The sequence below is a fragment of the Dromiciops gliroides genome, chromosome 2 (assembly GCF_019393635.1).
Source record: "Dromiciops gliroides isolate mDroGli1 chromosome 2, mDroGli1.pri, whole genome shotgun sequence".
In the NCBI taxonomy this organism is placed as follows: domain Eukaryota; kingdom Metazoa; phylum Chordata; class Mammalia; order Microbiotheria; family Microbiotheriidae; genus Dromiciops; species Dromiciops gliroides.
Window position 1 is genome coordinate 494,626,966 of NC_057862.1, and position 12,649 is coordinate 494,639,614.

A 12,649-nucleotide genomic window follows, 5' to 3' on the forward strand; every position below is an offset into this window, starting at 1 on the left:
GATCATAAAATTCTTGTCACCATCTCCTTTATTTTCTATCCCTACCACTACAGAGTGGAAGGAATCCTCACGAAACCAATGCTGAATTTATATTTTTGTTCATTTCATAGGTTTTAGTGATCATAAATTTGAAGAATCTAGTGGAGAGTTAGGCTGTTCTTCTGAAAGAATAATATAATCTTGTACCTAACCCACACTCTATCTAGGTCTACAGACTGGTAGAAGCTGACAAATGTAGTGCTATGATGCAAGGAAATGAAGGTCATTTCTATATGAAGAAAGAGGAACTGCTCATTTGCTGGACATGTTATTGTTATTGTCTCCTATCTGTTCCCCATAGTAGTCCTTCTCCTATGCCTCACTAGGATATTGACATGAGCATAGACTCTCAAAGTATATGCTAGCAGGCCATTAGCTATGGAAGTCCCTACCAAATTGGAAAGTCTCTTAAGAAGCCAGCAAGTAAATGGATTCTATGACCAGTTCATTTCATCTCCAGGTAACCCACATGATAACTTTTTTCAACCATAGGAAATCACTGAGATCATTGATTTAACACTAAAAGAACTAAGATTTGTGCCCCAAAGTGGGAATTAACCCAACAAAACAAGGGGTCTTTAGTTGAAGATAGCATTTTGTTGTATTGGGTGAAAAGATGAAGTATACGTGTTAAGTAATTCCTTAAACAAATCATTAGTAAGCATTTATCAAATGCCTTTAGTGTTCTAATCACTATACTAGTACTAGGTTCTAAGGATATAATTATCAAATTAAGACAGTCCTCTTTCCTCAAGTAACTTACATTTTAATGGAGAATTAAAAATACATAAGGAAAGTAGTAGTCAAGGAAGTAAATTTTGGTCCAAGCATTTTCATGCCCCTTCCAGTATCAATGATAATATTAATGTAATTACTGCTCTGAGAGTAAGAATATGAGGTGGAGACCGTGGTAAGGAGGTATTCATGAAGAAAGAAGATGGCAAGACACACGTGTTACTGGACAGGTCCTGCTATCCTGGTAGACAAAGGCTCAATAGGATATATCCATCATATTGTTTTACATTTACAACTCACACACCCATTCCAAATTCTAAATGTAATTCTTGCTCACAAAAATATTTTAACAAGTTGTTTTGATTTCAAGTTTTAAATATAGAGGATGCCTCGTCCAACCCCTATTTGAAGCATGATTTTCCTTCTGAAAAGTCATCCAGTTTCTCCTTGAAGATTCCAAAAAGAAAAAAAACCCTCACTACTACCCATTTTATTGTTAGGAAGATTTGTTTTTTAGGGAGAATTTTCATATATTAATTATAAACGTGCTTTCATAAATCTTCTACACAATGTTTGTGCAGCTAGGTTCTGATTAGTGTGAATGATGTATCCCATGAAGTGATTGCATGTTTTTGAGTTTGCAATATTCAAAGTTACAATTATGTAAAGTATAATAGTTGATTCTAGCCCAGTGGAAATATGCAATTCAAATTCAAGTAATGTGACCATTTCACAGGATTCATTATTCATATTAATTGGGCCCTAACTATAGTTCAAAACTCTAGGGCCAATTAGAATAAGTCTAACCCCTTTCCCACATGCTAATGTATTCATTCAGTGCTTGAACACTTTATTGTATCCATGTGTCCTCTTCTCCAGGCATAATAAGAAATAAATAAATGAATAATAGCTAACACTTAAATAGTGCTTTAAGGTTTGTCAAGTGTCTTACATATAGTATTTCATTTGATCTTCGTGATAGATAATATCTGAGATAGATAATACTATTCCCATTTTATGGATGAGAAAACTGAGGCTAAGAGAAATTGAGTGCCTTATACAAAGTGGAATAGCTACTATGTGTCTAAGGAAGGACACAAATCAAGGACTCCCAGGGTCCAAGTCCAAGCATACTCTATCCTCTCTGCTGCCACAACTGAACATTTCCATTTCTTTTACGATCATAAATACCCTTTTCTGGGCCCCTCAGTTCTTTATATCTTCCTGAAATGCCATTTCTTGAGCTGAACACATTACTCTAGATGTATTCTCAATATTTCCTAGAAGTTAAATTATAGTCATGAAGAATCAAAGGTCAGTGAGTGCTTCATTGGCTAGCAACACTTCCCCATCCTTTTCTGAAGTTTCATCCTGGTGGGGAGCCAAACCCTCAATTCTTAAAGCCCGTGTCACCAAAATTCAAGCCCTGGCATTTACTACATTGCTAGAAAGATTTCAAATACATCCCTTTAATGGGCAATATTGCAGTTGTTTTGGATATCAGCTCATCTAAGCTTGGAAAAGCTTTTCACCAGTGTGATTATGGGGCAATTATTTTTGTTGTTGTTAGTCATAGCTGCTCTTGAAAATCATCTACCAAGTGATAGAAAGGTTGTGATAAGAATCAGGAGAGGGGGTGAATGCAACAATAAAATTATTGATCTTTGAGGTGGAAATGTAAATAAGGAAGTTCATTGCCTAAAAGGAGGTAAAGGATGGAACTTCCCTTCTTTCTGGCCTGGAGGCAGAATTAATAAGTGGTTTGACTAGGTAGGGGTTTGTCATCCTTTTCCCTGGGAAGCCAAATGGTGAAATAGATATAATACAAGATTGATAGTGAAAAAGACCTAAGTTCATATACTTTCTTGGACACTTACTAACTGTGTGACCTTGTTACACATCTGGTGGATTTAAGCTCTGTCAGCTTCAAGTTTCCCCATCTGCAACATAATAATAATAATACCAGCTACTTCACAGAGCTGTTTTAAGGTCTTATGAGATATTTGTGAAGTGCTTTGTAAAGCTTAAGTAAATCTTTCTAGACTATATAAATGTCTTATTTCTATTAGCTGAAACCATCTTCAGAAGTAGCATGCCCCTTAGGGTAACAAAAACCTCTGTGCAAACTGGGCTATGACACTTTATAGTTCCATGGTCTTGGGGAAGTCATTTCTACCACATGCAGAGCACCCTGCCAGGAACCTGGGAGAGATGGGGAAAAATATTTAGGCAAGTCACTCCTATTCTTCAAGTCTCAGTTTCTTCACCTGTAAATGAAGCACTTGTTCTAGAAGATCACAAAGTTTCACTCAGCCTTCAAATTCTATGATCCTAGATTACACAATATTAAATAACTACTGGCCACATTCTATGAGCTTGTATCCTATTTTGTGAGGAGCCCTTATGGGTGGCTCCTGGTATATGGACAAGATTAAAAACTATTTTACTACTCCATGGTAGAAATAATAAGTCTTGAGCTTCTCATGAGTTAATATTTTCATTGTGCCACATTTGTCTATTATTTTCTTGAACCTTCAATATTCATGTTACTCATATTTTTTAAAAAATATGGTTGTGATTATGAAACTAGGTTACTACTATTCAAAATCTGTCCTTGGCTCTCACTGATACTCCCTAACAGGGTTGACTCAATTACAAACTTCCTAATGTGGGTTACCATGCCCATTTGCAATTCCTGGGCTGCCTGAACCCTGAGCTGAATACTCATCCCAGCTGAAATGTATAAAAACTACTGACTAAGGCAAAAGTGGCTTTAATTTCATGGACTTATATTGTCAATGTCTCATATCTCGTTCCTCAGTGCTATTCGGGCTTCTGGATTGATGCCTTACCTTAACACCCACTCACCTACCTGTCTAATCTCAAATTGTTATCTTCCAGCATCTGACTCTAACCTAACAATCAGCTTCCAGGCACTATGTGGTTCTGGTCTATTCTTTTATTCCCATCTGTGATTTGTCTGTCCTGGTCCTAACTTCTTCCTAGCTCAATGATCTTCCATTGCCTATGGTCTGGGCACAGTTAAAAAAAAAGTCACAAGGCCATCATTAAGGACTACCACCACCCCCAACTGAAATTAAAAGGATGAATTGAGAGCTAGTTTCCAATATAAAAAGACTGTTGTGGAATAGGCTGAAGGATTTTTATTGATATCCATCAAGAGAATGGAAACTTCCAAAAGAATGGAAGCTCCTTTAGTGTAGGGGATGTTTTATTTGTTCCTTTCTTTCCCCAGAGCCTAGTACTGTGCTTGGCACATAGTACATGACTAATGAGTACTTGTTGAATTCCAAATTCAAAGAATATTTTAAAGAAAGGTGTTTGTAAACTGTTAAGTCCTATATTGATATGAGGTATTATTGATTAATTCCCCAAACTCAAAAGAGATGTAATTTATTTCATTAGTATGAGATGGTATTGTAGATATCAGTACCTTCTTGTTATAGTAAATAGTCTTTATGAGTTACTGTGGGAAAAGAAATCCTGCCCTGAAGTTAAAGTTTCTAGAGATTATCTAGAAATTATCTGAATTTAGCTTGTCTGATTCTCAAATGGCAAGTGAGAGACTTTTCTGATCTGTTCTAGAAGCATTTCCATATTATTCTCTGCTGGCATGGCTTTCAAGAGTCATGGCTGAACTTGATTGTCTACAAAAGCTTTGAAGTTACTTTCAAGACAGCTCACTCACTGTAGTTGTTAAAACTGGCAAAAGTAGAATTTAGATGACTACTTATCAAGTATGTTGTAGTGGAATTTCTTCTGGGGAAAGTTGTGGGATTTGATGGCCACTGAGGTCCCAACTAAATTTCTAGTACTCTGATTATGCTTCTAAATAGAACTATAGTGGAAGATGTTTGCCAGTAACAGGAAAAATATCCAGTTGGAGACTGTCCTGGTGTGGAGTTTCTTATATTCTTATCTAATCATTCTACTGAAATTGCAGTGTTAGTATTCAAAAAGGAATAAAGACAAGAATGGGGAATCCTAAAGAAGTCATCTCACTGTTTTTCATTGTGCACCATAAGATCTACTATGTAATACAACCCAGCTTTTGTGTTGTAGACCAGTGTATGGCCTTGAAACATGACCTGGCATGATTCAAGGCAGTAAGCAATTTCAAGGAAAACATTTGTTTCTCAAGTGGGAAAACAGCTACAAAATTATTGGCAGATGTTGAGGAGCTTCTGTGTCTGATACAAGCAGGTTATTATTAGCACTATCCAAAGCTCATCGCAAGCCACTCTGCAAAGAGTATAGCTCTGTTGAAGCTAGCATGTGACTCAAAGGGAGAAAAATATGAAGATGATGACAGATTCAAGGTTTCAGTATTTCTAAGCTTTTATTTGTTTTACATGTACTTCTTAATAGGTTAACCAATATTAACTTCTTAACAGCATACACATAAAAATTATCAAACCATCAACTATGCATATCTGTCTTTAAGGGTTTCCTTTTGGAACAAAGCTTTTGTAATCTGGTGAGCCTCCATACCCATGAAATTGTGACTATACTTCTCCCAGTCTCTGTGTCAGTATACTCTCTGAGACAGAATAGTGGGTTTGTTTTATTTGCTATTTTCTTTTTTTTTTTTAATATTTGCTATTTTCAAAAAAATGGTCATTGTCATTCAGAAACATTTTTCACTTGCAAAAGAGGGATGTATTTGAATTAGAAAATAGCTGAATTCTAAAGAATCTTAGATATCATCTATCAAAATCCCATTTTCCCACTGTAAGTGGCCCATTCTATTTTCAGAAAGTCCTCATTCTATGAAAGATTTTGCTGTTGCTATTATTGTTTTGTTTTATTTAAATTGAACCATTAGAAATTTCCTCCTGTGTGAGCTCCTTATAACAACGAATCATAGTTGAAGTCCTAATCCCTACTCATTTAAAATATATCCCATGATTTTCACCTATGTTACTAGTTTTCCCCTCTAGGACCAATGGAGTTTGCTCAGTTCTTGTTTGAGCATATAACCTTTTTAACATATGAAGATATCCATCATTCAACCCCTTCTCTTAAGTATCCTTTGCCCTAAACATCCACGGTTATGTGTAGATAGTCAATGCTACCTAAAAGAATGAACCCTTTTGAAGAAAGGATTAGATCAAGTACTAATCTGAAAGATTTAGGCTCTTGTGTCTGAGGTCAGGGAAAAACACATTGGAAATACAGGATGGAAAGGGAGCCTGTAACAATGCCTGGAAGTCACTGCAGAGTCATCAAGAACACATCAAATGAAATAGTGGTAGATATATGAGATGAAAACGTGTCCCTCAGCCATAGATATAGCCATGTCACTTCTCTTGGTGGCTCCCTATTGCCTATCAAAAATAAGAATAAAAATACTTCTGCCTGGCATTGAAGAACCTCCAAAATCTGGCATCACCCTACCTTCCAGCTTGATTTCATATATTTTCCATGGCATGGTCTTTTTTTTAATTATGAAAGTATTTTATTATTTTCCAGTTACATGTAGAGATAGTTTTGAACATTTGGGGTTTTTTCTTTGTCTTTTTTTTTATTATGCAATTGGGGTTAAGTGACTTGCCCAGGGTCACACAGCTAGTAAGTGTTAAGTGTTTGAGGCTGGATTTGAACTCAGGTCCTCCTGAATCCAGGGCTGGTGCTCTATACACTGTGCCACCTAGCTGCCCCTCAACATTTCTTTTTATAAGATTTCTACTTTCAAATTTTTCTCCTTCCCTCCTCTCTCTCCTCCCTCCCCAAGACAGCAAGTAATCTAAGTTATGTATGTACAATAACATTAATCATATTTCTGCATTAGTCATGTTATAAGAGAAGAATCAGAGCAAAAAGAAAAATTTCACAAAATAAAAACAACAGCACCAAAAACAAAAGAAATAGTATGGTTCAGTATGCATCCATATTCCACAATTCTTTTTTTTTTCTGGATTCAGAGAGAATTTTTTATCATGAGTCCTTTGGAACTATCTTGTACCGTTGTATTGCTGAGAAGAATCAAGTCTATGACAATTGGTCAACACATAATGTTGATGATACTGTGTACAATATTGTGGTTCTGCTCATCTTACTCATCATCAGTTCATGCAAGTCCTTCCAGGTTTCTCTGAACTCCTCCTGCTCATTGTTTCTTATAGCACAATAGAATTCCATTACATTCATATACCACAACTTGTCCAGCCAATCCCCAATTGATGGGCAAGCCCTCAATTTCCAATCCCTTGCCACCACAAAAAGAGCAGCTATAAATATTTTTGTATATGTGGGTCCTTTTCCATTTTTTATGATCTCTTTGGAAAAAAGACCCAATAGTGGTATTGCTGGGTCAAAGGGTATAGCCCTTTGGGCAAAATTCCAAATTGCTCTCCAGAGTGGTTGGATCAGTTCACAGCTCCACCAACAATGTATTAGTGTTCCAATTTTTCCACAGCTTCTGAAACATTTACTATTTTCCTATTTTGTCATACTAGCCAATCTGATAGGTGTCAGATGGTACCTCAGAGTTGTTTTAATTTGCATTTCTCTAATCAATAGTGATTTAGAGCATTTTTTCATAGGGCAATAGATAGCTTTGATTTCTTCATCAGAAAACTGCCTGTTCATATCCTTTGACCATTTCTCAATTGGGGAATAACTTGGATTCTTAGAAATTTGATTTACTTCCTGATATATCTTAGAACTGAGGCCTTTATCAGAAGTACTGGCTATAAAAGTAGTTTCCCAGCTTTCTGTCTCCTTTCTAATTTTGGATGCATTGCTTCTGTTTGTACAAAAACTTTTTAAATTTAATCTAATCAAAATCATCCATTTTGTGTTTCATAATATTCTTTATCTCTTGTTTGGTTATAAACTGTTCTCCTTCCTAAAGATCTGAAAGGTAAACTATTCCTTCCTCTCCTAATTTCCCTATGGTATCACCTTTTATGTCTAAAACATGTACCCATTTTGATCTTATTTTAATATTACATGTACGATGTTGGTCTATGCCTAATTTATGCCATACTCTCTTCCAGTTTTCCCAGAAGTTTTTGTCAAATACTGAGTTCCTATCCCAGAAGCTGGAGGCTTTGGGTTTATGAAAAAGTACATTACTAAAGTCATTCACTACTATGTCTCCTGTGCCTAGTCTATTCCATTGACACTCCACTCTATTTCTTTGCCAGTACCAAATACTTTTGATGACTGCATGGCATGGTCTTAATGAACTTCTGCTTCCCCATTGCTATCCTCTGGATGCTCTCTACTCTATCAAAGTTTCTTTAGTTTCAAAGCAAATGCTCTTCTGGCTACATATGTGATTATATGTTTCTTTGTTACATGCTTATTTACTTAAATTCTAAGTTTTAGTATATTAAGTAATATTTAATATGTTCTTTCTTCAAATCTCCTACTAAGGTCGTGGCATTACACTCGACTCAACAACAAAGCATGTATTTCTAATGTTATATGGCTCAAAAATCTTTCAAAATAATATCATGGTTTAGTATCATAGATTTAGAGATTGCTGGTACCTTTTTACATCATTTTCTCATTGTATAGATGAGAAAACTGAGTCTTGGAAAAGTTCAGTGCCTCATCAAAGATCTTATAGAAATTAAGTGAAAGAGTGAGGATTTAAATTCTAGTTGTCTAAAACAGATCCCGCATCCAGCCCTCTAAATTAGATCTAGTGCTCTTTCTACTACAAGTGAATCTAATGACTAAGAAAATACTAAGTTTTCTGTTTGTTTAATTTTTCCTACTCACAAGTTTATCCATGTTTACATTTATTTATTTTTATTTTATAGCAATATATGTATATACACACATACACAAATTATATATATATATATAATTTAATGAAAACACTCAGATCCACAGTTATTTCTCTGAGACATTCCAGAGTCTCCAAGTTGTCTTTCTACTGAAAATAGAAGTTAGTGTTTTATTAGTCATAGATTAATAAGACATGGTGGGTGTATTTTTTGAAGAAAAAAAATAAACAAGCAATGAGTTACTTTGTTGGGAAAATTTCAGGAATTAGAAGACAGTTAAGCTATGGCCTATTTGACTTGACTAAATGGAGCTTTAACAATTCATCTTCCATCTATTTCCTATAATATAACTGTTGGTACATTGAGAGGGACTGGAAAATGAAGGCAGATGAGAGTTCCAGGACCTACTTTGTTACATGGGCAAGTTTGTGATCATGAAACATATCTGAAATGTCAGGCCATTGCACTTTCATTTTGGCCAGGAAATTTAAAGGAGAAAAGAGAGGGGGAAAGATATGGGAAGGGTATCATGGATTGAAAAAGCGCTTTTGGTAACATTGATCCATTGGTGCTTGGAACATATCAGTTGAGTCTCTTTTCCAATTACATTTTAAACTGTGTATTCAAGAGTGTTGGGGGCTACAATGTGACCTGGAGGTTACCTATGTGACACCTCTGGTCTAGCTCATCTGCCTCATTTGATAGATGAGGAGCCTGAGGTTCCAAGAAAGGTTGATGAGGAGCCTGAGGTTCCATACAAAACATAGAAAGTAAATGGTGGAACTAGATTTGAACTGATGTCTTCTTATTCTCAATCTATGTCTCTTTTTTTGTGAGGCAATTGGGGTTAAGTGACTTGCCCAGGGTCACACAGCTAGTGTTAAGTGTCTGAGGCAAGATTTGAACTCAGGTCCTCCTGACTCCAGGCCTGTTGCTCTATCCATTGTGCCACCTAGCTGCCCCTCTATGTCTTTTTCTATCCAAGAATGGGCCCCCCAAGGACTTCTCCAGCTGAACCTTTAAGGGAAGAACTTGAATATTTTATTCATCTGTCTCCCCTCAAAGACTTCTCTCTTATCATTGATAGTCTTTCTAGAGTCATTCCCCAATGCTTAGAACACTGCAGAGACTCTGTCCAGGGACTTTTTCTTTTTTGGGTCTATGCTATCTCTTTTGGTTATCTCACTGATTCCTATGGGTTCATCTCTATGGATGATTCCCAGACTTATGTATCTCGGCCTAGTCTCTCACCTGAGCTCCAGCCTCACATCACCTATTGCCTTCTGTGAGTTGTTCCATAGGCATCTCAAATTCAAATACTTCCCTCTTTTAAATTTCCCTGGATACTTTAGAGGGTATTATGATCTCTGCCACCTAGACTTGTAATCTTGGTTTCATCCTTAGCTCTTCACTCACATCCACTCTGCATACCCAGTCTATTGCAAAATCTTGTCATTTCTGACTTCATTACAACTTTTATATATATATATATATATATATATATATATATATATATATATATATATATATATATATATATATATATATATATATATAGCTCAGTCCTTCAGTACCTCTAGCTGGAATTATTTCAATAGCTGTTTAATTATTCTCCTTACATTAAACTTTCCATACCCCAGTTCCTCCTCAACTCAGCTACCAAAATGGTTTTCCTAAAGCAAAGGTCTGACATGTCTCTCTCTTTCTCACTAAAAATCAGTGGTCTCTTTTTTTCCCCAAGTTCAAACACAAAATCCTTTGCCATGTAAAGTTCTTAACAACCTGGCCTCTTCCTACCTTTCCAATCTTAATTTTGTAACTCATGTAATCTATGGTTCAGCTACACTGGCCTATGCACTAAACTTTATTCAATCTTGTTATGGGTAGATTGTGACAGAATTGTCTAGGAACCTCTAAAAATGATTTGGAACCAGAAAAGCAGAGACCCTTTAGAGCTGTTCTGAGAATGAAACCTATTCCAGAATATCCAAGAGAAGCATCCAACAACTGTATAGACCATCTGGAATTCAAAATGTGATGATTAAATGGACATTGTGATTAGGTTACTAGCATAAAAAGAGACTTTATATTAGTTAATATTGATGATAACTATTGTATTGCTTTGTTCTTTTGTTTCATGATGTTTACGTTTAAGTTTAAATTCTCTTGGATATCTTGGTGACATGTAAATTCCCCTTCCCAAAATCTGTCCATTGTGAGCCCTGTAATTATTTTCATCTATAACCTGACATGATATTCTGATTATGAATTTATGAAAAACCTTATTGATTTGGCATGTAGATAAGTGATCCATGGTGGGAGGGAGTGGCCTGTCTACTCTTCCAAAAATCAAAAGGGAGAAAAATTGAAAGAATTGATGGGATTAGGATGGCAAGTGTTTAATTGTGGGAATTGAGTGAATTGTACTGAGTCCTTCTTATGACTCAATTCTGAAGCTCCCTTTATATTCAATTATGGGTCTAAGTCAAATTTCTGTCTTGAGAGAAAACTTCATTGCATTGTGGAAATTAGAAGAAAACCTTATTGTGTTGATTTATCATAGCGCTGTGTGGCTGGGAAACTAAACCATCTCTCAACCAAGGATGTAGGTTATTTTGTCCAGTAACCCAGTCAGATCCAAAGATATCTGATGCAAGGTGTTTTCTCACGATTGTCCATCTCAGTCAACCCATATTTCTTATCTGAAGTTGGGCCTGTACTAATCAATTAATTATTCTTTCCATGTTACTTTGATTGTTTACAAACATTTTGTGGAATGGTTTCAGATTTCAGGAAATTGCACCTGTTCACTTTCCTCCTCCCAACTTGGAAAATCTCTAATCTTTCATCCAGTTAGTAATCAGATTACCTAATGTGGTATTGTTTCCTTTTAGTTACTTTTTGTTATTCGATTATTTTTACTGCACATAAGTCTGTCTCCTCCTATATTCAAGGTCTAGGCCTAAGCTAAGGAGGTCTGTTCCCAGTTTGTTGGACAATTGGTTGATATATTCATTACTTAATTTATTGATACGGTCAAAAGAGTGAACATGTGTTTTCTCCATCATTTCCACTTTCACCTGCCACACCACCTACTTGCTGTTCCTCTCACACAATATTCTGTGTAACTCTGAACTGGCTAGTCTCCATGTCTGCACTATTTTCCTTCCTCATCCACACCTCTTAATTTCCCTGGCTTCCTTCAAGACTTAGCCTAAATCCCACCTTCTGCCTTCTGCAGTCCCCTTAACCACTAGTGCCTTGCCCTCTACCTGTCACACAGCCTATATATACATTGGATGTATCTAGTTATTTTTATGTTTGTCTCCTCTCCCCACCCTCATTAGGCAGTGAGATCCATAACAGTAAAGGATTGTTGTGCCTTTCTTTGTATTCCCATCATTTATCATGGTGTCTGGCACATAATAATCACTTAATGAATGATTGTTGACTGACTTACTGACTGATCATAGTGATTCTTTTTCCTCTCATGACTTTAATCTAGCTCATGGGGTATTTTGCACAGGCACCTGGTTGGTCTAGGCTCATGATTCATGCTTTTTCAGAGCCCACACATACAGTACGCCAAAATTGTTGAAGCAATGGTTAAAATTTAGTTCAGATTTGCCGTAGACCAGGTTTGTATTGCTCCACTTGCTAATCTCAAATTCCTAGAGAGAAAGATAGCCAGTGTTTGGCATCATACATGGCAATAATTCTCTCATAGATCCTTATGCTTAGAATTGGAGGAGACATTAGAGCTGACCTAGTCAGAACTCTTCTTTTTGTACCTGAGGAAAGTGATACTTAGATGGGCTTATAGATTTAGAGCTGAACAGGGACTCAGGGGCTAAACTCAAAAGAAATGAAGGCCACTAATGTGCTGGCTGCACATCACCTTCATTTTGTCATTTTATTTTTGCTTTATTCTGCTTATATTTATTTTGTCAGATGTTTGTCAATCACAAAAAAAAATTTAAATATTTGCCAAACATATTTTAATCTGGCTCCGCTTAGAGGGAGTGTTGACAGTGCACGTGGCCCTTTTGCATTTGGGAATATTGAGACCTAGATAGAGTGACTTGCCAGGAGAGTTTCACATGTGCTAAATA